This window comes from Copadichromis virginalis, linkage group LG20 (assembly GCF_057382275.1).
Source record: "Copadichromis virginalis isolate Kocher_CV1m ecotype Utaka linkage group LG20, C_Virginalis_male_GT1.1, whole genome shotgun sequence".
Taxonomy (NCBI): domain Eukaryota; kingdom Metazoa; phylum Chordata; class Actinopteri; order Cichliformes; family Cichlidae; genus Copadichromis; species Copadichromis virginalis.
The window spans coordinates 9,466,185-9,493,483 of NC_140637.1; the positions used below are offsets into that span (position 1 = coordinate 9,466,185).

General features: G+C 40.5%; 1 protein-coding gene and 1 long non-coding RNA gene across 4 annotated transcripts in view; both read left to right on the top strand.

The window, feature by feature from the left end:
- bsna (bassoon presynaptic cytomatrix protein a) overlaps window positions 1-27,299 on the top strand; it is a 133,624-nt gene that overhangs the window by 57,285 nt on the left and 49,040 nt on the right. The window lies entirely within an intron of this gene.
- LOC146684326 (uncharacterized) lies at window positions 25,514-26,944 on the top strand. Its single transcript, XR_014917117.1, has 2 exons — window positions 25,514-26,019; window positions 26,675-26,944. It is a non-coding gene; the product is annotated as an uncharacterized LOC146684326 (long non-coding RNA).

Consider the following 27,299-nt stretch of genomic DNA (forward strand, 5'->3'; position numbering starts at 1 on the left):
CTTAAGAATCAGTTTTAGTTACAAGGAAATTATTTATCTTTTATCGCACAAAAACAATGTGGTGACGGGTATCGCAACATTGAAAAGATGATGCAAGAAAGCTGCATCTGGTCAGAAGGAAAAACCACACAAACTTGGAAGACTTGGCCGGATTTGAGGAAACTGAAATTGCTGACAAAGGATACCGATGGTTACACACTCGCGCAATAAAGAGAATGTATGATGTATCACAGGACACAAGACAGCTGATCAAGTTGTTTCACTGACTCATCTACACAGGGCATTTTATAGAGGGTATAGCAGCTGTGGCAATTGACGTAAAACACATTTTTAATCTCCACATTTCACTTTATTTCTCAAAATGAACAATAATATTTTTTCCTTAATGCGGCCCTAATATTCTGTCATGCAAGAGGGCAAAGGCACTGACACATAAACACAACACATACAGCAGGAAACAGAAACACTGAGGTAACAAAACACATAATAAATAATAAACTGAAACTAGGAACTGAAGCTTAATTTTAAAAAGGACAACAACAAAAAAAACTTCACTCTGTATTTCAAAAACTTAGCAAAATTTAGGCTGGAGCCTAAATATCACAATGAGAACTAAAGATCAAAATTAACATAATGAATCAAAAACTCAGCCTAACCATAATAATTAACAAAACACAAAGAAAACACTGCGAGCACTAACTGCAGTGAAACCCACATACAAGTCAAAGCTAAATAATGAAAATTCTAATCCCAAAGTCAAAACACTAGAAAAACCATAGAACCATGAGATTCGGGGCGTGCCATTACCACTGACTAGACAAACAAAAGGCCCATGAGGCAAAATGAGGATTGCCACACATAAAAACCATTGAAAGAGAAGCATAATAAAGCACCAAAGTGTTGTTAAGATTCATAACCTCAGTAACAGCTTTGCCAATTGCCAATGATGGAAAAGTAGCTGAGCCCTGTTTTACCAAGTTGAAGCTTAAGGGCACAATGAGACAATGTAAAAAAAAATGCCATTACTGTAACTGGGTCTGGTGCTAAGCTTTAATGAAGAATTCTCTTTGAGACATTTGCAGAGTTGAGACTTCTTGACTCATTACAGCCGAGTGGAGTGAAAATGTCTTAAAGTGACACGGAGCTTGTTATCCTCAGGTTTGCACACCGTTTGCATAACACAGAATTTTGGTTCAGAAATGTACAGACTTTACAATGAGTCTGCAGTTGCTTTGCAGGTTGATGGCACTGAAAGACAGAAATGAATGCGTGACGGGAGGTCTTTAGACCCTAAACCTTCTTGGTAGCTTCATCAGCATTTTGTTTGTCATGCGCATGGTGCTGAATTCAACACTGTGCGCTCTTACACGTGTGTGGTTTAATCCTCTGGAGTTAGCTGGATTGCTAGAAGTATTAAATATGTATATTACATAAGATTTTCTTTTTTGGGGTGGGTGTTATAGGGAAAAGCCACTATGAAGATCATGCACAGGGATTAAATAGATTAGCTCATGTAGTACTGATCAAAACACAGCATTTGCCATTTCTTGAGCACTTTATTAGCACGATTGTGGGCTTGGCATGTGTTTCCTAAGCAGAGGACTGAGAAAAGTCCTTGCTTAGATACAAAGGGGACTCAAATGACAGCACGTGTGTTACACCAGGGAATTTAGCATTGCTTGGTTCAATTGAATTCAGTTCAGTTCAATTCATCTGCTGTTACTGGTTGGAGTGAGAGAAGGAAGACAGGATGAAAGACATGCTGTGCAAGAGAGCCAGAGAGTAATAATAAGTATGGATTACATTTATATAGCGTTTTTCTAGGCACCCAAAGCGCTTTACAATTCCACTATTCATTCACTTACTGGTGGAGGCAAGCTAGAGTTGTAGCCACAGCTGCCCTGGGGCAGACTGACAGATCGCACCATCGACCCCTCTGGCCAACACCAGTAGGCAGTAGGGTAAAGTGTCTTGCCCAAGGACACAATGACCAGGACAGAGAGAGCAGGGGGATCGAACCAGCAACCTTCCAGTTACAGATGAGCTTCCCAACCCCCTGAGCCACGGTCGCCCGATTAATAATAAGTATGATTCAGTGCAGAGAGGCCTGTTAATATGACTGAAGAAGAAATAGTCAGTGCATCATGGGAATCCCACAGCAGCCTATACCTATCACATCATAACTAAGGGAGGATTCAGGGTCACCTAGTCCAGCCCTAACTATATGCTTTAGCAAAAAGGAAAGTTTTAAGCCTAATCTTAATCTTAGAGATAGTGTCTGCCTCCCGAATGCAAACTGGATGCTGGTTCCACAGAAGAGGGGCCTGAATCCTGTTTTATCCTCAAAACTACCATGTTTTAGTGAAGAAACGAATAAGCTCTGAAAGCAGGAAACTTGGCAGCCACTGTAAACTGAAAACACCATACTGTGCCGATACTTAGAGAGATGTAAAAAGCAACATCTCCTCTTACAGTTTTTACAGCTGTTTCTGTTTCTCTCTGATGTGTTCATATCAAAGACAAACATGTTGATCGGCCTTTCTTTTGTTATCTTGCTCTCACACATTTTACGGTCTGCAAAAGAAAATGACTCATGTCTTTAAAAAAAAAAGACATACACATACAATAACGCAATCTGATCTTAAAAGAAAACCCAGGAACACAGTACAAAGAGACGCACGCACACACAAACACACAGTCATGACTCACATTAATTATTAAGTGAACAGGGTGAATGACTCATCTGTCTTTTTTTGTATTACTCTCTCTCTTTATGGTACGACCACCCTTATTTGTTCAATTTGTCTTCCTTTTATACTCCTACAGTTAGTGTGTGTGTGTGTGTGTGTGTGTGTGTGTGTGTGTGTGTGTGTGTGTGTGTGGTGCTAGTATATTTTGGGGTTGTGATAGACAAGGAGAACATTGACTCACACCCTTTTTCATTCTCTTGCTGTATGTCTCTATCTCAGTGCTCCAATGTGCTTCACACACCTGTCTGTGCTGCACCAGAGGGGGTTCACAATATTATGTGTCACTGCTGGATGAAGAACACAGATTTTCTTTATTTAAGGGAACAGCAGCCGATTGATTTGACACAATCCTGAACATGTCAAATCTTATATTAAACCCTTATATTATTTAATGCTTATATTAAATTTTAACGCGAGCATTAAAGTGATAATAATGATGCAAACGTGCAACCAACCACTAAGACCAATAAGCTGAACCTACCCTAATTGTTGATGTTTCAGCTGGTTAAAGTTTCTCTGTTGTAATGACTTAGAAACCAAAAAAGTAACAGTAGAGAAAAATATTAATAAATACATAATCTTTACGCCGCCACCATTTCTGCTTTGCTCTATTCAAATCAGAAGTCAGTTTTCCCTCCTTCCCTTTATTTTTCCTTTCTTCATCAACTGTTTACTGTACAGAACAGTTTTATGTCTGACGGAGAACAGGTATTATCAAACACCATTCATCACTGAACGGGTTAAGATCCAAAAAGCTGGAGGTGCTCAATAGGTCACTGGAAGGAAAACAATTCACCATATGGCTACATATTGCTATATATCCGAGAACAAATTTGTCATAGAGCATGGGGTCACTCGCTTGTAGGGTTTCATTGCTTTTCTCAAGGAGACTGCTGAAAGACAGATGCTTGGCGGCACAGGCTCTCGTGTTTTCAGAAACTACAGCGCTGCATAAAGCTAAGTTAAGTTTCACTTTCAATGAAAAGAAAAAGAAAAACGTACACTTCATGGATTTCTGCAGTTGATACCATATTTTTCAAGATAGTGACACACATTTGACTCAACACCTCTTTGCCTGTCTTTTTTTTTTAATTTAAACTATAAAATAAGCCCCATCCTTGTGATTATTTGACGCTGAGTAACAAAGTCATATTTTTATTAATGATTTATAAGCCAGTCAGTTGTAGGCAACTATGAGCTAAAAAACTAGTTCTAAACCTTAATAACTTCAGTAGTCTGTGTAAACTCCACCTGACAGCATGACAGTGTCCTCTGTGGTTGCCATGACAAATGTTGGTGGCCCATCTGCCAATCAGCTGTCAAATCCTGTATGTGTGGCTGCCCGTTGCTGACACTGACAGCTATAAAGATGTGACACACGCTGACACACAAACACAGATAAAGATATGTGTGGATGCAAATATAAACAGTCCATCACTCAGTCATACTCACGTGCACCCAGAAAGAGATGACTGTTCACACAGCCGACTGCTGAAGCCTGTGTACATGCGCAGGCGCAGTTCGGTACGGAGGCTCCTAGATTTACATCCAGGATGCATGGAGAAAGAAACATGTTCAGATAGACCCTGTACTGGGATCACATTTAGACATGCACAGCTGAAACATGGATCAAATGTTATTTAACTTAAATGACTTCCTGAAAGTGACGGACATGCACGAAGCAAGACAATGTGGAAAAAAAAGAAAATGACAAAAGTGAGAAAGAAGCAATGAGTCACAGGAGGAGATAAAAAGGAGCAAATGAAAGTGAAGGAGAGAAAGACAGGGAATGACTTACATGCTGAGTCAACTTTGAATGAGAAAGAACTAAAATAGAGGGGACGCCCAGCAGGATCAATCTACTTCTTCTCAATCCCCCCTGTGTTTTTTGCTCAGTGGATGAGTCCCAGCCAGTCTGGCTGGGACTCATCCACTGAGCAAAAAACACCCCTATAAACACCAACATAGTGGCACAGTCTGTGCCACTATGTTGGTGTTTATAGGGGTGTTTTTTTCTGCTGGCAGTCCTGCCCTGAGACTGAAGCTTTATGCATTTCTGCTCCATTACCTCCTCCGTTTTCCCTCCTTCCTCCCTTGCAGCTGTTCTCTTCTACCCACTCAGACTTTCTCTCCTTCTCTGTCCTCTTTTCCTCCATCTGCCTCTGTGCGCTGTTGGCATTAGAATTCATGGGGTTATAAGTGTTGACACTTTTGGGCTGATAAATTAGACTGTGTCAAGCAAACAGAGAGCACAAAACTGTTAAGTTTAAGTTGCTAGATGTGATAGATTAGAGAATTATAAATCTTTCAACTATCAGGTTACCATAATTAATTATAAAGCCCCATAAATCAGATGACCCCCATGACCAAGCACATTGTGATGGTGGGAAGGAAAAACTCCCCTTAAACAGCAAGAAACAACTGACCAAACCAGGCTCAGGGAGGGCAGCCAGGGCAGAGTGAAAGGAAAAGGAAAATTTAATTTCAGGAAAAAAAAAGTTAATCGGTGGGTTTGAATGAATGCAGTTTTGTGCAGCATGGCTTATTCAGCTGGGCTGTATGCTGGCTAGACTTGAGTTTCCTCTAGCTCTGCAGAACAACATTATGTCACATGAGGGACAGGAGCAAGGTGACTCCAGTTTCCTGAGTCAGTGTGATTCTAAAATCTGCCCTTATTGACTGAAGCCTTACTGTCATGGTCCTGGGCCATGTTGGCCCAGTGTTCTTAGTTTTCTTGTATGTTTGTATTTTGTTCCTTGCTTAGGCCATGTTTTCTGAGTTGCCCTGTTGTGTTGTTCCCTAAGTGTTTTCCCTTCATGGCTTTTACCCCCTGTGTGCCCCTCTGTGTATCTGTGAGCCCTCGTCTCTCCTTATGTTTTATTCCATGTTTCCCCTGCCCATTATGTCTAAGTTCTCCCCGTGCTCTCTCTTCCCCCTGTGTGCCCTCTATGTATTTATGAGCCCTCGTCTCCCTTTGTGGTTGTTTCATGTTTTCCCAGCCCGTTATGTCTGTGTTTTCCCCGTGCTCTCTCTCCTCCTGTCTGAACCTCTGTGCACTTCCTGTTTACTTTGTGACTCTCACGCCCGTACATGTCATGTTCAGTTCACCCCGCCCTGTCTCGTTATGATTATCAGTGTCACCTGTGTTCCCCGTGTGTTCCCACTTTCCTCGTTAACCCTCTGTGTATTTCTGTCTGCGTCTCCCTCTGTTCAGCATCGCGTCGTACCCTCAACTAGCTGTGTGTTCTGCTTCTATGTTCCCAGTGTTTGGTCTCCTGCTCCAGTTTAGTGTTTCTTTCCAGTGTTTCAGTCCTTGGTTCCTCTGTTCTGACTTTTGGTTTTCTTTTGGTGAGTTTAGTTTGTACGAGGTTTTTCCCAGCAATAAAGCTGCGCCTTAAGTTTCACTTCCGTGTCTGAGTTCTGCATTTTGGGTCCACCACTCCTGCTTGCCTGCCACACAGCGATTCATGACACTTACTGACATCCATGACTTGTGGTATGTTTTTATTATAAGAACTTAAAACTGTTACCCCCTTTGGTTTTCTCTGCCAAGAATGAAAGGGAATGAAACTATGCTTATCTCCTGCAACAGCATACATTTGAAATACATTTGAAATACTCCACTGTTTGGCTTCTTGGAAAAAACAAAACAAAACCCTAGCACCATGGTTGGGACTAGCCATGGTACAGTACCCTGAATATATTTTAAACTGCCAGCGGTAGCTTGTTTCAGCACCACTGGGACATTTGTTGGTCTTTAGTGATTGGTTAGTAAAAGCTGAATCTCCTATTCACCAGTGAAAATCAGCTGGTTTGACAGTTTGTAGACTTTGTTCCCATGTCACTGTTTACAAGCTATTACCTTGTGCCTTTTGATATCCTGCCTTTTATTTGCTAGTTGTGGACTTTGCTTTTTAAGACAACCTTTTCTGCAACTAAAGGCATTTGCAACATTTCCCTGCTGTTTCATGGGCCGTATGCCAATGGGTGCTCCGAAATGTTCAAATAATTGAATTTCTGGCCAAGAAGGAAAAAAGCAAGTGTATAATCTGCCAATAAGTCCAGTTGCTTCTGTTTTGCAGTTTGTTTGTTTTTAATCCAATGTGATACTACTGCCAGTAAAACTCAATACTATGTGCATTTGTGGCAGACACTACCAGGAGAAGCAGTCTTTTTAGCCATAGGAAACATTTAAATCTGAACCATCTTTGCTGGAAGTTTATTAGCAGTAAAAAAAAAAAAAACGCTTTGAAAATAAGAACGCAGAGTCAATGAGTGAATGAAAATCATTTGATAGAAGAGATATTCAGTTTATGAATGAAAAGCAAAGCTTCTAAAATCATTAAATAGTTTGAGGTTAAGAGGTTTGCTCCAAAGCAGTGTGAACCTGAGTTGACTAAAAGCTGCAGTAAACATCGCAAAGGTTAGTCTGGTCATCCATTTGATCCTCACCTGTTTCATGTCTGTGCCAAACCAGTCGGAAGTGAACACAGTCACATTATAAACACAGCTGCTTTTCTTCTAGTTACTAAGTATCAGATCCACTCTAATGCATTCAGATATAACACGAAAGAGTGAACTCAGTACTACTATTAAACTCTTCCATGACATTTACATTTAAGTGCATATAACACTCACTCCCATATGCACATGTACTAGATGCAGTCTGTGATTCACATGTGGGCTGTTGGATTTGATCTGTTAAAAGCATGTTGTTCATCTGCTCAGCTCAGTAGGAGACATGATGATTAAAGACCTGTATGTGTGTGTGTGTCTGTGTGTTTGTGTATGCAGTGTCTCATGATGGCTCATAGCCCCCAGTCAACAGACAAGCTCACACACACCGCCTCTATTTCATTATGACAAATCTCACCAATAATGGTTCCAACAAAAACAGAGCAAGCAGACACAGAAGTCAGTTAGCATACATGCAAAGCACATACACACCCTGACGTGCCTGCGTGCACAAACACACACGTGCTAATGGGTTGTTGCATTTATGGTGACAAATCTAAGCAATATCGGTTTTCACAAACACCACGAGAGAGAGTTAGGTTGAGGGAAATGAGGGACAGAAAGTGATGGATGGCTGAAGGAAAGAGAGCAAAAAGATTCCACTCGGACTGTACCGTGATAAAGAGGGGAGTGAGAAATCAACAGAAAGGGAAGTAAAAGTGGGAGAAAAAGAGGCTTAGAGAGTACAAAGGACAGAGCTGAAGTGCATGTGTGTGTGGGTGTGTGTGTTAGTAAAATCCACTGTGGCCAATATTAAAATGGAGATTTTCACTCATTCGAAGTCTCGTCTTCATTTATTTATTTATTTTTCAGAATGTCAGATTTCTCTTTTGTGCAATCTGACAAAGTCATTTAAACCCAAGCTCTAGTTACAGGGTTAGCGTCAGTCTTCAGGATATTGATGTAAGTTAGTGTAATGTCCTCTGAGCTGATGGAAAAATGACAGGGTGTGCGAGTGTGTGGAACTAGAAAAATCCAGCTGCAACCAGCAGCTCAGTGGTTTGTATTCTGCTGCTGCTGCGCTCTCCCTCTCCACAGTATCTTTCTCTCTCTGTGTCTCTTCTTATTCCTCCCTCTTCTATTAAAACCCATCACATTTCTCTCTCTCCCATCCCATCCTCTCTCTCCCTCTGGATTATGGTTTGTATCATTTTTAAATGTTGATGTGCACCTTCATTCCCTCTATGGCAGACTAAGTAGCAGCACGTAGCAATGAGCAGTTCCATAATTCCACAGTACAGTAAATCCCACATACATACTTATATGAGCAGCAGCTGTGTGCCTCCCTGCTGGTGAGTTGTGGGAATTGCGCTTAGGATGTTGCCCCTGTCCATGGTGCTGATCTCAGCCAATTTTGTGCTGCTGCCTGGATGAATATCTGGCATCGTGTCCTTAATAGATCAAATTTAATGAGATGCCTTAAAGCATATTACCTAACTAATTTTTATGATGACAGAATGTTAATTTATAACGAGCGAATTGAGCTATCTTGCGGCCGCTTCTCTGCACTGTTGTTTAAATTTACAACTATTACCACAGAAATTCCATATCAAGGCTGACATTATTAACAGATGTATAGCTTTCACACAGTGTGAGGAGCAAGGTGAGAGGATGATACATCTTTAAAATGATCATTTCATGATTCATGTCACTTTTCAGTGTAATTCTGGTCTGCTTGTGCATGTAAGTGCATGCAATATCAGTGATGTTTGTAAAGGAAGCTGGGATTTTGTCGTTAGATGCATCATTGCAGACAAATGATGGAATATATTTCCCTGGCCTTGCTATTTCTTGAGTTTCTTGTGTTCCTTCTTCCTGTTGCTTTCTGTAGCTATGACTTGGTATAGCTACAGCTATCACTACAGCCTTCTTCTTCTGCTTGTCGTGCTTTGCTTTTCACTCTTCGGTATACTTAAACTCTGCAGTGTGCAATTTCATAGAAACTTACTTAAAAATAACCATAAAGATGTTTTTAAAATTCCCAATAGATACATTTAACCCAAGTATAAAACAAACTAAATGACATGACAGAGAATTTTATAGCAAACGACAGTGAGAGAGAAACAGCTTCACTATCTCTGTGACCCACAAGGGACAGGAGGGCAAATTGATTTTGCCTCCCCAGTAAACACACACACAGAACAATTCACACTCTTGTACACACCAGCATAAACCAATTAGAAAACACCCCCTGGAGCACTTTGGCAAATCACATTACAATCCAGGCTTCTCTTGGTCCAATGGGAATGGATTCTGCCCCATAACTGACCAATCAGTTCTCACAGGTAGTAATCCACATAGTTTTTTCCACGTGTGTGTGTGTGTGTGTGTGTGTGTGTGTGTGTGTGTGTGTGTGTGTGTGTGTGTGTGTGTGTGTGCGCGCATGTGTGTGTGTGTTTGCTGGAGTGTGTGTTGATAGGAAGTAAGTTTCCCATAGGGCTGAAAGTACCTTTCACATCAAGCTTTCCCAGGGGATACAGAGAAATAACAGTGTAGTGGAATGTGATGTATGTGTGGCTGCATGTCACCGTATGATGTCAATTCTAGTAAATTCTAAGTTTGGTTTGGGGTCTGCAAAAAACTGCTGTCTACTTATTTTTATTTTATCTGCACTATTCCTATGTGTGGACTATGATAACCAGCTAGATGTGAAATAAACCTGCAGGCTGGGGGGAAAAACCCTCTCCCCCCCCCTCCCTCACAGATATCCACCTAGCTTTGTTTACTTTCTGTGACCTTTGACTTCTCATCATGTTTTACAGCTGTGCTGTCCCTCTTGAGTTATAATGTCTTTGATGAAAACAGATCGCAGGGACTTCAGGGTGACTTCTCTGTGTACTTGCTGCCTCAGCTAAAACTCCTGACTGGCTATGTTTTAGATATTTAATGATGGCTATCCAATTCTGTATAATTTGACATTAAGCTCTTCAGTTGTTTATCTAAGTCGTAGACCTCTAATCCATTTAAAACAATGAAAAAGAAAAGGTTAGCTCATGCACTGCACATTTTACAGAGATAACTGGCTTCCAGTGTTTGTAATAAGGTTGTTAAATGCATCGTATACCAATTTCTTTGCTGAAGTTAAAGCTAGCAGAGAATGAAAGACTGCAAATTTCAATGTGGTATTTTGCATCTAGCACTGCAAATAGAAAATCGTCATATATGTAACTGGCATTTGTCAGTAAAAGTTATCTTCCTGCACTCTCCAATATAACACTTTCCTTTGGCTTACTGGCTAATAAGCTGCAAGCAGCCACTTCACTGCAATTCTTTAGATCAAAGGAAAACACAAATACAAGAGACAACCTTTGGACAGTCATAGGAACCAATACAGTAATGGTGTAAGCGTTTTTTGCTGGGTGTAAATAATCTAATCTGATGACTTGTTTACTGTCTATTTGTCTCATCTTCTGTTTGTTTCACCCTGTAAAGCTTCTTACGGCGATATCAGAACATTAGACTGACTGGGTGATCCAGGAAGAATTTCCCTATAAGGTGTATTCAAATTCTTCTCCTTGCCTTTCTGTCTTCCATTCTTTCTCCACACTTGGCTGCCCTCGCAACAGTGGGACACCAGTTTCTAGTTAGGCCTTTCTGCCGGTGTAAAATGAACAAATGGCGGGGGCAGAGAATTGACACTGACACCTAATCGATGCCCATCAGAGCTGCAGCGACAGACAGACCATGTGTCATCACTGCTCAGAGATGACAAATAATCACCATGTAGTGATTTGTGTTTCCCTGCAGCTACAGCAGAGCTTCCAACACTCAGGCAGTGAGTACACATTCACACACAGACCTAAAACTGAAAGCACAGTAGTTTTCTCTTTGTGTATTTACTCAAAAAAGGGAAAGCCGCATTATGTGCATGACTTACTGAACACTGAAACACTGGAAGGGAAGAGTTGAGATTTGAGAGAGATCGAAATCTGAACAAATAAATTAGGCTAGTCTGAATATAGAAGGTTTTAAAAAACAAAAAATAAAAAAAACAAAGATGTATAAATAGACAAACAGCAGCTGTAGCATGATTCATCTTAAGTCCCTGCCTCTAAGAGTATACTCTGCACACTGTGAGCACACTCCTACAGAGAGATCTTACAGGATTGGAGGGTAAATTGTGTGACTGTACATATAGGTAGTAAATTTGTTATTGTTATGTATGTGTTGTTTTAACGTTTAGGCATGTGTTAGCATGTGCTGCTAATAGGATAGCTTTTGTGTGTTGTGTTATTGGTAATGTTGGTGGAGATAAAATCAGCAATTCCCAACTTTAGCCAGCAGCTACAGTGCGTAAGCTGCATGACAGAGGTGTTATCATCAGACACATATGATATTTTACTAGGATTCCCATGATTGTGACTGAGCCATTACACAAAGACCCTGAAAGCCAAGTTTTAGTTGCACTTGTTGTCTTAGTGACAGTGACACTAAGTGACAGTGATGTGGTATGTAGCAATGGACCCGCAGGGTTGTTACAATTACATGGAACAATACCCAATCTGAAGCATCATAATGGCATCATCGTTACCTGCTAAATCCTTTTTATATGACTGATAAATTTTGAAGGCAGTGAACAAGTTCTGTGTTTTTCCAGGTCTTAACTACTGTCCCCTACATTGCATAGCCTTAACTCAGTTAGAATAAGTCCTGACAATGTGAATAATGCTTTTCCTGTTGAGTTCCCATTGAGCAGGATGCCACATTGTACAAATGACAGGGTGCAGACTGACCCAGATATTGTTTGGGTGCACAGTATGCAAGGAGACCGCGTGCAGTTTTAGAGGCTGACTAAGCACGCTGTAAGTCAGGGTCAAAACAAACACGCACACACATGCAGAAGAGTCAGACGCTGGGGATGGAGGAGGTGAGTCAGCAGTGAAGCAGGGACAACACCGACCTTTACACACTGTTCTTGTCTATTTGTGAGTGAGTGTGTGTTCATGCTGTTTGACTGCTGGGAACCAGGTGGACTTTAAATACAGAGGTATCACTGTTTGGTCATGTGGGGATGCTGTTAACTCAGTAAACACATTCTTTCAGTCGTTATTCTCATTTTAATAATGAGTGAGCAATCAGTGTTTATATGATGAGTTTATATGATCTATTAATACTGCTAAAGCTGAGAATTAAATGTTAAAAATACACGTAATATAAGCAATGCTCTTTTATGTATATTCTTTTAACTCTGACTGTAATCAGTTTTATGTTAGTTTGCGTAAGAGTTCCTGTGTGAACTGGGTAACTTTGGCAACAAATAATACACGACAGTCAAATTCTTTGAACCTTCACATTCCTTATAAGTCTGAAACTGCAAATGCGTTTGAAAAGCCCTCTCAGCAATTTTGGAAGTGGCAAGCTTTTTGAGCGTTAGTTTCAATTGCCCAGATGTCAGGTACTATTGCATCAGAGCACCAATAAGTTATTTTCCCTACTTCTTATAGCAGTGATGGCTCAGTGAATGGAGTACTGACTCACTGCTGATAGGGATTCCTTTTTTTTAAATTTGGTCTTATATTTCAATCCATCACTTGGAGTTAAGCTCCTGAATCATAGTTCAGCCTAATTAGACCAAGTTTCTGATCTAGGCCAGTAATGAGGCTCTGCTCTCACTAAAAAGCTCATTCTGAGCAGGATGTTGTTGGGTACTTGGAGATGAAATGAGGTGTTGTGACGTGAGAGGTACAGTTTATGGGTTTTTTTTTCTTTGTGTTTTGTACTCAGCAGCAGTAGGAGTCATGTCTGACCCTGTCAGCTCTCCGCGAGCTTCACTCTCAGAGATGCTCTTTTAAAAGACGGAGCTTGTGTTTTTGTCTAAATGTCAGCATCACATCAGTTCTGTTCTGGGGGAGTCAGTGATGCTCTTTACACACAAACACAAACAGAAAAGGAGTACACATTCTTTTATCCAAACACACACATGCACACACACACATACAGTATAAATAGACATGCTCACACTTGTATATGCAAACGAAAAAAAGAGGAGAAAAAACACACACAAGCCCATTAACACACTCACACGCACCCTCACAGAAATCCTGGCCCCAAAGCATTTCTAAGCCAGAACTGCCAGTTTGATGAGGCAGAACTAATTCACTGTAGTCTGCCTCTCTTTTCTCTTCTCTTCTCTTCCCCTCTCTTCTTCTAACCCCTCATCCTCCTCTCATCTCTCTTTCTAATTCACTAATATCCTTATCCCCTCCTGCTGCTTCCATCTTTCAGTCTGACATTTTGCCTGCATCTCTGCTCACTCTCTGGTTTCTTTTTTCCATTTCTTTCACTCTTTGTGTCCCTCCTCCTCTCCTTTTTTTTGCGCATTACTCCCTCTGCCCTCCTTGTGCCTCTGTGATTTCCCTTTTTCTTCCTGCAAGAATTTGATGGGCAGTGATGAGCTTGAAGTATTCTTCAAAAGCAGCAAAACTGGCTCAAAACTTTTATTTGAAGAAAAGTACACAGTAAACAAATTACTTTACTAAATTTCAACTACTAAACTATTCAGACAATGGGTCGTTTGTGATTTTTTTTCACATGTTTTTCACAGCTCTTACAAGGATTATAACGGCATATGTGAGAAAAGATGTCTAAAGCCTTTTGTGGCACCCACCAGAGACATCTGTGGAAAGTCCAAAAATGCTTCACGTGATGTCTTCTAGCTTGTGTTGATTCATGCAGAAGACTACTAGGACTAAAAATGAAAAATAAAATAAATACATAAATAAAGTTATTTCCTTTAGGGACAGACATTAGCTTATCAGATCCCTGCAGCCTGGTCCTTCTCCTCTCGTTGAATTACTATGATTCAGACCACATTAGCTACTCCTAAACAGCAAAGCTGGAAAAAAAATAGCCACTATGGAAGTAAAACTGCAGTTTCTTGAACCTACACGTGAGTAACTCCCAGTTAGCTCCCATGATACAAACTTTCCAGGAAATGGTTTACAGCTTTATTTAAAAGACAAGAAAAGGGATTTCTAATAATTTAACCATTTTAATTTTGTTTAGACCTAAAGTTCCAACTTGGGTCATTTTGACTGACAGCTGATTGCCAACAGGCAATTACAGCCCCTGCTAGGTTCACGTACGGTATTTTGAGTAACTGCATTAAACTTCTCAATGGTGTTAGTGGTGTTGTTGGATTGTGGAGCATTTTAAAGGCAGTCATCTCAAAAATAATGTGGCCTACTATGTGCTTAAACGAGCTACATGTAACAACCCATACAGGAAGTCTATATGTTCCCATTTTGGTGCCTGAAAATTTCAATTTGTGTGATCTCTGTGTCTGTGTGATGCAAGTGTGCAGTATATAGATGCACATTACTAAATAAGCTGTTAACAAATGCTGGGTTTATTCCTCAAGCAGTATGAGTATGATGTTAAGTTACAATAAGGCTTTGATCTTATGCTAAAACACCCTGAGTCCTGAATCAGCTGTCTCAAATGAAAATTTGATATTTAAGCGGAAAATTACACATGGCTGTAAATGTTGTGTTTATTGTGTAGTGATTTTATATGCGTTCAAATTAAATTACAATTCCCTCTCTGCACTACAAAATAGTGAAGAGATATCTCACTTTGTTTAATTACCAGCGACATTCAGTTTCATGTTACTGCTGCGTTTGTATTTCCCATCTAGTGAGTCACGGAGCAAACAGGAGGAAACCAGAGCTGAGCGAGGTTCTTATTTTCCTGCCCCTTTCTTTACTCTGAGCACACTCTCATTTACTTCTTTTCGATCATTCTCTCTCTCTATTGTCTGCGTGTGTTTTTTTCTTCCTGCAACACTCCATCTCCTCTCATGTCCGCCCCCACCTCCACTTACTTTCCATTTCTAACCCTCCTCCTCCCTCCCCCTCTGCCTCACTCACTGCTTTCACAGTGGAAGACTTTCCTTCTCTCCTCGCTCTAAGCCCTCAGCTAAATTTTCCTCAAGATTTTTTTCCCTCCACCTCCCTTTCTAGCAACTGTCTGATTGTGTCTTTTTCTTTGCCCTGCGGGATGAGCCAGCAATCTCCCCTACCCATAATACTCCTGTCCAAGTGAGGACTGCCTTCTGCACTTCAAAGTACACAATTCAGTACTTCAAAGTCTGCAGTCTTTTTAACACTAAAACCAAGGCTAGATCAATTCCATCCTAATAATACCCAGCAGCCCCCAACACCGATGACAAGGTTCAAATCTCTGTACAAACAGCAAGGCAAAAAACTTTGAAATAGTTCACTTTGTTTTCCCAAGAGGTAATTTGGGTTGTAGTTGTAATGATGAAAACAAGAAAAAATAGGACTTACAGCTTCTAGGTCTCTGTAGTCATGTATGTAATCAGAGTTAATCAGAATCAGCATACTTTATTAATCCCTAGGGAAATTATGTAGGTTACAGTTGCTCCAGTACAGTAACAGTAACAAAAACAGACTAGATTATTTAACAATACAATATGTTAAGATTTAAGAAATAGCACAACATATACAAGCCACTCAATAATAAATATCAAGGACAGACAGATTAGCCACGAGAACTCAGGTCCACAGAAAGCACGTTGCAAAATTTAGCTTCAATGCAATATCAAAAATGTTACTCCAGATAAAAACGACTTCTTGCAAGCAGTCTACCTGTAAGATAATATGTGCATGTCAGTGATCAGATTTTGCGTTGATCGGTTAGCTTTTGCTAAAATTAACAGACTGAAACAGGCTCTTCTCCACACTGTCCTCATTTCTAAAGTGCTATACAAGCCCCAAAATCACAGCTAACAGGTGATACCACAGAGGTATCAGTTCTGTCACTAGTTAGCAAACTCAGAGATGTCACATTTAGTACTGGCTCCAGATGGAACTACACATGCGCTAATAACCTTATCTTTAAACACTTATTTCTCAAATCCAGCTTCACAGACAGCAATAAATCTATGACAGTGTTGTAATGGAAGGCTCCATGGTGTAAATTAGCCTTAATGCATGCAGTGTTTCACGCCCAGTTTAACATTCATTTTTCTTTCTTCTGAATTCATTTTTCTTTTAACTCTATTTTTATTTTCTTTAATTTAAAAGAAATGTATCTTCCAGCCTGTGAAACATAGCTGCCAAAAAATGCCTTAAAACTAAAAAAAATAAACTAAAAAGGCTAAAAACATCTGTGATAGTTTGGTGTAATGGTGATAATCTATTTCATAATGTAGTGATATATCTAATGTTATTTTTTGAAGACAATTTTAAATTGAACTTTTATTCGTTTGGGGAAATACAATATTTATTATATGTTAAAAAAAGTTTTATGGTGGCTTATTTGTTCCCAGAACACAAACTGTTATTGGAGCTAGTTGTCCGTCTTGATTTTCTGTGTTGACCCAGAGCTGAGATAGCCAGAACCAATGTAGCTCTGTGCTGCTCTGCTCCTGGCTACCTGCCAACCTATTACTGCAGGAGTCAAAATCCTCTAGTGCCTCTAGGCTCTATATATGTGCACACGAACACAATCACGCACGCACGCACACACACACACACACACACACACATGCATACAGTGCACAAACTTGTGCAGGGAAACATGCTTACGCTGCACAGACTGTACAGAGTTCCCTTTTGCATTTGGTGTTTATTTGTGTGCCTATCTCTGTGTGTCAGACGGTCCCAATGAGACAGTGAGTCTGTTTAAAATAGCTCTTGTGACAGATTTGTGGGTCAGACTGTAAACACATCATGTCCATCTGCCAGCCATAAAGTCTTCCACTTCTAAGCTGTTAGTCACAGTCAGGTTACTAGTTCAAATCACCGGCTTGTCTGAGTGAATCTAGACAGGAACTTCACAACCACAAGGTGAAACTGGTGTTGAAAATGGTAAATTGGATAAATGGTACTTAACCTTTATCCAATGTACTGGAGCTGCACAGTGGTTGGGGGCCTAGTGGCCCAAATGGTAAATGGCCTGCATTTGTATAGCGCTTTACTCAGTCCCTAAGAACCCCAAAGCGCTTTACACTACATTCAGTCATTCACCCATGCACACACACATTCACACACTGGCTACATTGTAGCCACAGCTGCCCTGGGGCGCACTGACAGAGGCGAGGCTGCCGGACACTGGCGCCACCGGGCCCTCTGACCAGTAGGCAAACACGGGGTTAGTATCTTGCCCAAGGATATTTGGCATGCAGCCAGGAGGCAGCCTGGGATCGAACCACTGACCTTCTGGTTAGTGGCTGACCTGCTCTGCCACCTGAGCTACAGCCACCCTGCAGGCCCAAGGATGAGTGGTCCTGTTCATTTCTATGGGCGGTAATATTCTTTGCTGTAAAGTCACAAAGCTCTGTAAAAGGAAAGAACTACGAACTATGAGGAGATGCAATATGACCAGAAAGAACTCAGAGGATGGTCAACAGTCATTATGAACCAATTCTCCTCAAACTCAATGCAAAAGTGTGTAAATGGCCATGATTTTATATCAGCAGTAGATCTCATTCACTTCTGAGGCTTGCCTCAGCTGTCTGGTTTGGAGAGATTTTGCCTGCACAGGTAAGACAGAATCTTGGTGTGGTATGATAAAATCCCAAATTTTCCACAAATGCAATGTTTTGCCTGTATTTCAGTCTGAAATCTCCACTTAATAATACATGACTCGTTCAAGGGAACAAAACATTGTATAATACTGGAAAATACTGGATATGGGTTTCGCCTGTAGAAAATAGAAAATGAATGCTCAAGGGAGCATATTTGGGCATAAAGTTTAGCTCAGAGGAAGAAAGCTGACAAATTTACAGTTTATAAGCCTGATACAGTATATGTTTAGCTTCTAGAACTCTTTATAATAGCTGCTTCTCTGTGGAAAGGCTAATTCAGGTAGCCTATATAATAGAAATTTCTCAAAAAAATCCTCACAAATCTGAAAACAGCCAGATGCTGATGAAAACTGCCAATTTGTCTAAAGGCTCTGTATTCTGTTTACAGTGGTTACAGTCCTAGCTTTAGGTAACTTCACAATCATCATCATGGCAGCTATAAATTGGCAACATATGAAAAATGTAGCAGCAGCAGAGGAATGAGGTGGGCACATCAACCTCGTCTCAAGTTTTATTGGCTCTGTTAAGAATAGCTGGCCAGAGACAGAAAACAGGTAGGAGGAGAAAGACAGACGGCGACACAATATGCATGCGCATGGACACAAACACACTCATACACAGCCTTATGCACTCACTCCGTCACCTCTCAGAATAAGGTTACATAATTAAAGAGGCTCCATTGTGATGATAAAATGATAAAATGTTTTAAAATGTGTGTGAAGTGAAAGTGAGACCTGCTTCGGTTACATAACCACAAAAGCACCTATAATTCATCCTCCACCTGTTTGTCCTCCCTGTGAGCCTTTCCTCCACCCCCTCCATACCCCCTTCCCTTCTCTAATTTATTTTTGTTTCCTTCTCCTCCTCCTCCTTTTCATCCCCAACCGTTAATTCATTTCCTTCTTTCCCTCCTCCTCAAGCTTAATTTCTCATATTTTATGTTTTTCTATACTTTGTTCTACTTATCCTTCTCCCTCCTCTCCACCTTTTATTGCTTCTTCGTCTCCTAATCCAATCCAACACTAACAAAAGATCTACATTTGACTGATTTGTCATACATGTTTCACTTCACAGGAGGCTCCAATGTTTGGTGTACATGTTGTATGAAGCGACCAAAAGGGGATGTAAAAAAATAAAAATAAACACACTGACATTTTTCTTTAATCAAGGATTTTCTTTACTATTATTATTATTTTTAGATTAGTCTCAGCCAAACAATTTTATGATGCAATGCGTCATACTCATTTCATCCTATTTTCTCTTCTGAGCTCGCTTCACTTTAATTCACTTCACTTTGTTGGCTTGACAACAGGAAATCTAAATGAAACCAGAGTCTCTGGGACTTGTAGAATTATCCAAAATAACTTATGTGAGAGTCTTACGAAATCTGAAATTTAACAAGAGGACACAAAAAGAAAAAAGAGGCACCTTCTAAAAAGTACTGACGTAATGGAAAGTTTAAGTTTAATATGTGCACAGTGTTTGTCATTTCCACAAGTGCATGTGTGATCATAATGTTTGCTATCACATAGTTTTTCACTTTCTGGCTATTTGTTTATTTCTCAGTTATTTGCTCGCAGTCATATTCCCCTTGTGTGTGTGTGTGTGTGTGTGTGTGTGTGTGTGTGTGTGTGTGTGTGTGTGTGTGTGTGTGTGTGTGTGTGTGTGTGCAGTTGTTCACATGAAATATTAACGCTGGACAGCAGACAGGAGAGAAGGATGAGGTGCAGAAAACAGCAAGAAATTCAGAGACGAAGTAGAAACTGAAGAGGAGATGGAGCTCCAGAGGGAGGAATTAGAATGGAGATGGAGGACAATCGAAAGCTATTCTGAAAATTGCAGGAGGAAAAATGTTTATGTGGGAGGGCTCCTGTGAAATCAGCTTTTTGTTGCCATATAAAAGTCAGGCTGCTCAGGCTCAATGAGAGAGGTGATGCAACCTGTTCACCAAGCAGTGAAACCTGCCCAAAAATCATTACAGAGTGTCTTTGGGGTTCAAGACTTGGTGTTAGGACTGGGCGATATGACCCAAAATTCATATTTCGATGTTCTTTAGCTGGATAGCGATATACGATATGTATCTCGATATTTTTTTAAAGCCATAAAGTGAGGACAAAAAAGAGAGTTCTTAGTCAAAGCTGTGTCCCAGGTCTCACACAGGCACTTTTATTAACATACAGCGTAGATGCACATGAAAAAGTTACTCCGAAATAAATTATCAGCATTTATTAAATAATAATGCTCCATAAATAAAATAAAACAATGTTGTTTTTGTGCATAACTGAAAGCTCACAATTGTGCAGTCAAAATGTAAACTAAAAGACGCTGAGCATAATAACAAAGACAGACAGATTTCGCAGCTGCCTGGAGTTTGAAATCCTCTTTGTAACCATGTCTCTGAACAGGACCATTTGTGGTCCTTATACACACACAATCCAGTAATATTACGTTGAAGCACAGTACGTATTACTCCGCGAGGCTCCTGACTAAGGCCGTAATCCTGAAAATGCTCCGACAACCATCAAGCGGTGCGGTTTCGTAGCTTATCAACGTCGTACTAAAACATTTTTTGACAGATTGCTGCCCGCCGTGGTCAGGTCATGGTCAGTAAGCACAACCAGGATGCAAACATAAGGCGCACTGTCGATTTTTGAGAAAATGAAAGGATTTTAGGCCGTTGTGTCAACGCGTTGACGCTGTCGAGCCCCACGCACGGGGCGATACGCGGTAACTCATTAACAGAGATTTGCCGTATTAATGCAGTTATGGTGTTAATGTCATTTTAACAAGATTACCTCCACCAGCAGTTGAATAGTAATATCCAAATGTTTTCTTTTTACCGACCAGCTCCTCTTTGATAGCTGCCATGTCCATCTTGTCGTTGCCTGCAGGTGAAGCGATGGGGGAGGGGGAGGTGTGTTCAGTGAAGGAGAGAGGCGAGGCAGAGTAACGCAGCGTAGAGACAAAAGTGGACGAAAGAAAGGCAAACTAGCAGCTCCATAAGTATAATTATAACGTAACATAGACTATATCGATATAAACGATATTGTCACGTCTCATATCTCGTATAAAAATATATCGATATATTTAAAAACGCAATATATCGCCCAGTCTTACTTGGTGTGTACAAAAATTAGGTCCAAAAAACAGGTGGGGGGTAGAATTTAAGATGTTTTTATTCTCAAAGAAAATAGAGCGTTGATAGCTGAGTTATGTTGTGTTTGATTTGTAAGGATAAAGTGAGCAAGGAAGTACTTCCATAGCTCAGCAGGTTCTGACGCTACTTTGCAAGTCAACTGAAAGGTCCAGTCAGCTGTCAATCATAACCTGTCTCTGCTGCTCATCGGAGAGTCCGACCTGAGGTTAAGCTGTGTTGCTTCAGCATACTCCCTTATTGAACAGTGAGTACTTCAAGATGATGTTCATGAAGAAGAGGTGGATACATTATGTGGCTCATGTATTTGGATGAAGTACTATGCTCTTCCTATGTCATGATGAGTATGGAATATATAGCATCACTGGTCAGCTGACTGTCCACAAATATGAGACCAAGCCAGACATAGCAGTGGCATCTATGGTGTGATGGGAGTGATCCAACTTTGCAAAAAAGCTCTTTTTAATCTTGTTCTTATTCCAAAATTGGACTTTCATTTCGACCATCTTCATGTAATTGTGATTTTTTTTTATTTATTTGATCTCTTTAATCTTTTTATCTCTTTATTTTTGGGGGTGATGAGGGATTTGATGGGGCGGAAACACCCAAACACATTGTTGTACTCCTCTGCCACAAACTGAAGCCAGTTGCATCAGACTCAGCAGGGAACCACATGACTAAAGGCTGAGCTGAATTACAGTATATGTGCACACGTTGTGTCACTCTCCCGTTTTCCTCACCCCTCCAGCCCTATGAGCTTCTCTGCTTCCCTTCTTTTCCTTTTCTTCCTCCTTCTGCTTGTCATCCCTCTCTCTTTCTGGTAAGCCTTCAGCTACAGAGGCCTCCTCCATTTTGCATTGATGTGAGCTGCGTGTCTACATGCGTGCATTTGTGCTTCTGTGAGGATATGAGTGTATGTGTGCCGCAGCAGAGTGCTGCCTAAAGCGGAAGCCTGTGCTAAGGAAGTGTGCGCTCGAGCAGAACAATGGCATTCTGGGTAAAAATAGCCCTTGCTCTGTTGGAGGGAGAGAAGCAGAGACAGAGGGTGACAGGCAGAGAGGAGAGAGGAAGGAGAAGATACAAGTTTAATGACTGTGTGGTGAAAAGAAAAAAATAGAAACTTCAGGTGCAAATGTGGGAGAAGTAAAACAGGAAAAAGAAAATCATGAAACTGACTAAGAAACTGACAGAAGTGCTTCTGAAGGTTGGGATGTCTTTGTAACAATAAACTAATCGCACTCGGTAGATATAGAGATATTTGACATCGATGTCTTCTGTACAAACTGAATTTCGGGACCAGTAAGAGTGTTGCTAGTGTAACCAGTGTATTATATTAAATCACAGCTCATAACAGAATTCATCAAATGCCTTTAGTCATATTTTGTAGCTGTGGAATAAAAGATGTGGCAATTTTTCGTAACTCATCATTTTACAATATATGCAAAGTTTGGTTATGAATAGCAAGACTAGCCTTGAACCAGCCATGTAAATGTAATAGTCCACACAGACATATAGTAGCAGTACTATGTAGTGGAGAAAGGAGCGACAGAAAATCATGCCGATAGATGATGCAGCTTTGGCCAGAGTCAGAGATAAATACAGTCCTGTGCAAAAATCTTGACCCACATCTCATTTTTTAAATTTTTTTCTTCCAAGGAAACAGACATTCTTGTCATTTTTAAAGTGCCTTTGGATAATATTTCTCCAGCTTTTCTTGAATGTCTTTCAAAGTTTTTCTTTGGACATAGGCTGCTCTTTTACTCATTTTCAGTCCAGTCCTTGTACCTGTCCTTTTTTTTCCAATTTTCAAATCAATTTTATATATACAGAGCCAAGTTACAATAGCAGTCACTTTAAGGATTATAAGTTGAAGCCTGTAAAAGATTACAGAGAAAATTCCTGCAGTCGAATTACTCTCTTTGAGCAAGACAGTAGGAAGGAAAAACTCCCTTTTAACAGGAAGAAACCTTCGGAAGAACAAGGATCAGGGAGGGGCGGCCATCTGCCGTGATCGCCTGGGGGTGAGGGGAGGAAGAAAGGACAAAGACACACTGTGGAAGAGAGCCAGAAGAATGGTGCTTTGTTTGTGAAGCCGCTTAACACTGACCTATGACTTGTTCAAGCATAAAAACTAGCACCAAACCCAACAGACTGAATGGAAGGATGGCTGTCAAGATGACATTTTTATAGAAGGGAAACAAGAACTGGACTGAAAATCAGTATCAACAGGTTTCATGGAGATCCAAATTTCAGTGTTATTAAAGCGGTGTGGGAGCATCTTGACAGCGAACAGAATAAAAGGCATCCGAAGAAGAGCTTTGAATGTCCTTCAAGAAGCCTGAGAACTGAAGACTACTTAAAGAAATGACAAAGAAGTTGCCTAAAAGAATTCAGGCTGTGTTGGAAGAATGAAGGCGATCATACCAAATATTGAGTTACAAGCTCGTTTGAATTACGCCAAGTCTTACTTTAAATGTATGTTTCAATAAATAGCTGCACCTATTTAGAAATGAGTGTGAGCCTGAGAGTTTTGGACAGTACTGTTACTCTCCATCATGAAGGTGCAATTGCTAGACCTCTATTTGGATAAGACAAAGTAAAAGCAATAGTAAGTTACTGCTACAGATTTTCTGCGAATAAAATCCAGTGGCAGGGAAATGCTGCTTGTGACAGGTGGGTATGAATAAAAGGCAAATCCATTTCTTTCCCTATTATTAAGTGCGAAATAGATGGAGTAACTGAAAATAGCAGGAAATGGACTGAAAAAGAGCAGAAAGGTAGACAAGAAAAAAAAAGACGAGAGCTGGAAGGTATAGGACAAAAACAAATCCAGCTATGCTCAACATGCTGTAAAAGGACAGACATTCTGAAAGAGAAGATTCAGAATGTGCTGCAGAATGACACATGAAAAGAAAACAGCAGTGCTCTGCGGCATGAATTAGCACTGATGGAGCATTTTAGTGAGTGTTATTGACAGGAGTAGAAAAGGCCAGATTGTTTTTGCTATATAGGCTAAGTGGGCACCACTGGGAAAACACACACACACAAACTTCCCTGTAATGTCATCTTGAATATACTCTCTCTGAGAAAAGGAGGGAATGAGTTCACTTTAGGGTTGAAAAATGATTCAACCATTTCAGAACCTACAGTACAATGTGGTGCTTCAGGGGATGTACACACACAGAGTTGTGTTTCCATCATGTCAGAGGGCATTACATCGGCTTACATTCATTTGGTGTACTGTACTGTATTCAGAATGTATTCTTCAGGAGTTTAAACCTGAACCCCAATTAAGCTTCATTTATGTTGAGCTTAAAGATTTGACAGTGATACATCTCCTGTATAATCACTGGGATATAAACTCATTTTCAGTTACAGTTAGCATCGAGGCAGCCAATCAGAAGATAACTTCCTCATCAGCTACTTTGTTCAGTTATAATTGCTGAAGGCATTTAAGATATGCCAGTGACAGCGTCTCAAAATATTTTCTTTCTGTAATGCTATGAGTCCCTAATGCGCAAAAAGATTTTCCATCTTCTGATAATCTGTTTCTTTTTTTTTATGCAGAAGCCATGTTGGTGGGAATAGGATATTCAAATGAATTTAAATTTTAGGTTTCATTGAGCGCACATACTTTTTTGATCTTTTTTCCCCCTCATTTTTAAATGACTGATCCAAATTTTTTTAATATTAAGATTTCACGTATACTAAGCTGCATTATTCAGTCATTTCAAATTAAATGTTGAAATGTGAGTTTTTCTGTGAATTTTATATTGTAAAAGAAGTTTTGGTGACAAATGGCAAAAGATAAATGATTAAAAAGAAAAAAGAAAAACAAACACTTGGATGTAACCTGTTGTCTGTTCAGCTTCTAGTTCCTCTACCATTTAATTGTTTTTCTTACTGTAATTAGCTGGTCATGATAACTGGAGGCTAGCATTTTCAAAACTGTCGGATCAGCTTATATTACTATATTTATTAATGTTGTGAATCCTGTGCCAATTATAGTGCTCACTGCTCGGCCCAAAGCAGCACTGTCACTGTGAAATCTAAGGGAGATGGAGTCTTTTGTGTGACATCTAATCGCAGATAAACTCCCAAAAGGATTCAGAAAAAGACAGGGGATGGAGCAAATACAGGAGGCTTGAGAGCGGGAGAGAGCTATTAAAGGCAGAATGAGCCAGAGAATGGAGTTTCTGTAGAAAGAGATTTGGTGAGTTTGGTGTAGAGAAAGAGAAAGGACTCGATGGAGGTGAATAAGAATAGAGATGATAGATAAGTGTTGAAGAGGAACAACTGCTTCTGTCAATTATTCATTACATGAGTAATACAGCTGCTCTTCAGCCCCAAACTCCATTAGCTGTCATGGACAGAAACAGACACACTGGCACAGAATAAACAGAAGGTGCTGGTGGCGTTGGTGGGTGGTGAGCTAGATACTGGAGAGATCATCAAAAATACATAATGCATAAGTATTATATATTATGTTGAAATGCAACTGTAAATTTAAAACTAACCCTCTTCTCAGTTTTATGCCTTACGGTGTGTTCACACCGAACGCGATGGACGCGAATAAAACGCCCCAAACGCCCCTAATTTGACGCGTGTACATTCGCGTCTCAACGCGTGTCCAAGAAAAATCCATCGCGCGTCAAAATATCATATTTTGACGCGCGTGAACCGGAAATGTGGGAGGAATGTGGGAGGGAGTTGTGCCAGACCTGGTTTTGCAAGATGGCAGCTATCGAGCTAGCGCTTGAAGAGAGAGTCTCCCTTCTCTATGTACTGTGGAGAGCAGAGCAGCAGCGTAAAAGACGTCCTCGCCGTACCTGGGTCCATCAGGTCCTCCAGGCGCGTGAGCAGTTTGGTGAGTTTCACCATTTGCTCCAGGAGCTGCGCCTGGATGACGGCAGATTCCAGCGATATCATCGTCTGTCACCCGGCCAGTTTGAGGACCTGCTTTCCCGTGTCGGTCCCAGAATCGCCCGCCTAGACACCAATTACAGGCGCTCAATCCCACCTGCAGAGCGCCTGTCCGTCTGCCTGAGGTTAGTAAAAGTGGTCAATACGGTAGTCCTTTATTGATACCTGTGCTAATATATGCTAAACCAGCCATTTATACACTGCTAACATGGATGTGCTATGCTAACAGTGAATGCTGTCGGTGTTTACTGATGGCATAGCACATCCATGTTAGCAGTGTATCGTGTATACACTGCTAACATGGATGTGCTATAACAGTGAATGCTGTCGGCGTGTATAAACTATCGTTTATACACTGCTAACATGGATGTGCTATGCTAACAGTGAATGCTGTCGGCGTTTACTGATGGCATAGCACATCCATGTTAGCAGTGTATCGTGTATACACTGCTAACATGGATGTGCTATAACAGTGAATGCTGTCGGCGTGTATAAACTATCGTTTATACACTGCTAACATGGATGTGCTATGCTAACAGTGAATGCTGTCGGCGTTTACTGATGGCATAGCACATCCATGTTAGCAGTGTATCGTTTATACACTGCTAACATGGATGTGCTATGCTAACAGTGAATGCTCTCGGTGTTTACCGATAGCAAACTGGTACTGTTTATAATATTTCTAGTGATACTCAGATGGTCTCATCAAGTCCCGATTTAATTTAATTCGATTTATGCTGTTATCAGTGGTTGAATGATAGCATGGCTGTGGTGTCATAGGTATGGTGAGCCAGATCATCCCCCAGGTAGCGACGGCCATCTGGGACTGTCTAGTGGACGATTTCACGGCTGTGCCTTCAACTGAAGACTGGCGGTCCATCGCAGAGGGATTCCAGGAGCGCTGGAACTTCCCCCTCTGTTGTGGAGCTCTGGATGGGAAGCACGTCCAGACGAAGGCACCCCCCAACTCAGGATCCATGTTCCACAACTACAAGGGAACTTTCTCCTTTTTAAAATTTTCTTAATAAATGGATCTCTACTCCAAAATAACCTAACCTCTCTTTATTCTCTTAAGTAACTTGTCTTCACTATGTTCCTATAACCAGTGTGATGCAAAAGTTTGAGCAACCTTATTAATAGTCATTATTTTCCTGTATGAATCGGTTACAGTAAAAAATGTCAATTACATATATCATATAGGAGACACACACATTGATATACACTACATATTTATGTTATTTCTCTTTTTATGTGTTGCCAATATATGCACCTGCTTTATTTAGTGTAAAGTTATTGCACACTTTCTGTAAATCCAGTGAACTGCATTTCACGTCTCAAATATCACTGTGTGTGTCTCCTATATGATGTATTTAACTGACAATTTAAATTGTGACAAATAACGATT